Below are 2,566 nucleotides of genomic sequence, written 5' to 3'. Positions count from 1 at the left end.
CCCTCCAGCCCACAGAAGTGAGCACACAGGCACTGGATGCACAATGGAGCTCCTTCTAGTCTAACCCACAGCAGATTCTACAGGCTCATCTTCCACCTCCACCCCAGTCTCAAGGGAGCCACTGTAGGTGGGCAGCAGCACCCCAGTGCCTGGGGCTGGTCATGGGTGCAGTTTTGGGTGCAGCTGTGCTCATCCTTCCACTGGAGCCTGCCATGGTTACACACCTGCAGGTTACACACCTGCAGTACACAGGGGATGCAGCAGCACATGGCTCTCTGGATGCAGACTGGGTAACACCATGAGAGCCTCACTACATTCCCTCTGTGCTGACACCCTGGGACCCCACAGCCATGCTCCAGCGACCCAGAATGACATCAATCAATCAAAATTCAGCCCTCGATGGAAATGGGCTGCTCCTGGCCAGGAGGGTGGGCTCCATAGCAGGGTGTTCCTGACAATAGTGGGGATGGTGATGGGAAGGAGATGTAAGGCGAAGCGGAAGCATTCTCCCAGCCCTGTGGGTCCACCAGGTGCTTTCTGGAGGAGGTAGGAGCTTTGGGTTGCAGCTGAGGAAGTCGCGCCTCTCTGCAAGCGGCACGGAAACGCCAGCTGCGATCCGGGCTGAGGAGCTGAATGCAAAGTGCTCCTGCACTGGGAACCAGCTGGCCGTGAAGGGCAGGCAAAGGCAGGCTGCTGGGGTTCCCCTGGAAATGCCTCTCCCGCCTCCTCGGCCGCTCGGCTTGCTGCTGTGGACAGCGTTCTCCTGCCGTGGAAACTTCCCCAGAAATGCTCCCCAGAAGCTGGGGACTCAGAACTGGAGGGGTGATTCAGCCATGGGGTGCTCCTGCCCAGCCCATGCTGCCTGTCCCACAGGTGAGCACCTCTAGCACAGAACATTCCTCTCCTTTCCCAAGCATCTGGGATGTAGGAGGTGAGCAGCAGCACCAGCCCGACATGGCCCTGAGCTGCTCCTGAGATGGAAGTCTTGCCTTGCCATGGCTGCTGATCCATGGTTCCCCTCCACAGCCTCGTATGTGCTGTGCAGCAGCTACCCATGAGTTTTTTCTGAAAAATCCCTTTGCCAGGATTTCTTCTCCTGGGAAGATGAGAAGCCTCAGCTTCTCCATGTTTTGCTGCTCTGGAATGTGGTCTGGAGATTGTTTATCCAAACATGTGAATTGTTTTAATTTAACGACCAGTCATGGTCCAGCTGTGTCGAGGCTCTGAGGAGTCACGGGTTTTTCTTTATCATTCCTGTGAAGCTTTCTGATGTATCCTTTCTCTTTCTTTAGTATAGTTTTAGTATAATATAATATAATATAATATAATATAATATAATATAATATAATATAATATAATATAATATAATATAATATAATATAATATAATATAATATAATATAATATAATATAATATAATATAATATAATATAATATAATATAATATAATATAATATAATATAGCATAATATAACATAACATAATATAATATATCAGCCTTCTGAGAACATGGAGTCAAATTCTCATCTCTCACCTTGTCCTGGGGACCTCACAAACACCTCAAGTGTTGGCTGCTGCAGGAACAGGGAGCCTGTGGTGCAGGGCAAGAGCCTGCAAGTGTAACCCACAATTCCAGATACGTGCATGTCTGGGTTCCTGGATTACAGGTGTACATGTGTGGTGTGACCAGTCCAGTGCACAGTATCATTGTGCATGTAGAATCACAGAATCATAGAACAGTTTGGGTTGGCAAGGACCTTTAAAGGTCACCTCTGGCTCTCTGCCCCTGAGGTCTCTCCCTCCCTGCAGGGCTCAGCTTGGACATGCTACATTATGTTCAGTGTCGCTGGGAGATGGCTCAGCACCAGATCTGATGGACCAAGCCCCACAGCTTTTGAGCCTGTGGCTCAGCATGCTGTCAACATCCTCCGCATGGCTCAGCTCTGCTACGACCACAACAACCCCAGGACCTTCCTGAAGTGAGTCCTACAGCTCTCAAGGAGCAGCATGTCATCAGCCTGTCCCAAGGCTTGGGGAGGCAGGGGTGCCTAGGGAGAGCTGGGCTTCTCCCTGACACTGTGTGCCAGCCTCCCAGTCTGCCTCCCAGGCTACTGAGAGTGAAGCTGCTGGACCAAAGTGTGGGAGAAGAGACGTGCAAGTACTTTCTGCTCCCCTTCTGCCAATGTCAGGTAGCTGCTTGGGGTTGATGCTGGCAAGCCCTTGCATTGCAGGTGCCCTTAAGGGACCTCGGGGTCCATCTGGCCTTAGGAAGGTGTTGCCAACCTGACAGCACTGGCTTACAGCAAAAACCCCATTGTCTTCTAATTAGTTTCTCACTTCCTGCCGTCCCTTCTGTGTGCATGTGTTAGGAGGTGCAAATATGTCCCCAGGATACTGCTTGCACCTTAGACTGATCTTTGATGTTTGTAAGGGAATGTAGGCTGCAATCTTGGCCAGAGAACTCTATTTCAAATGTGTGTTTCATTTCCCAAAGCCTTCCCAGCTAAGCATTGCCTGACCTGCTGCTGACATGAGGGCATGCCAGGCACAAACGTGGCAGCTACTGC

This window comes from Geospiza fortis, unplaced genomic scaffold (genome assembly GCF_000277835.1).
Source record: "Geospiza fortis unplaced genomic scaffold, GeoFor_1.0 scaffold41, whole genome shotgun sequence".
NCBI classification, from domain to species: domain Eukaryota; kingdom Metazoa; phylum Chordata; class Aves; order Passeriformes; family Thraupidae; genus Geospiza; species Geospiza fortis.
This window is presented reverse-complemented; position numbering follows the sequence as displayed.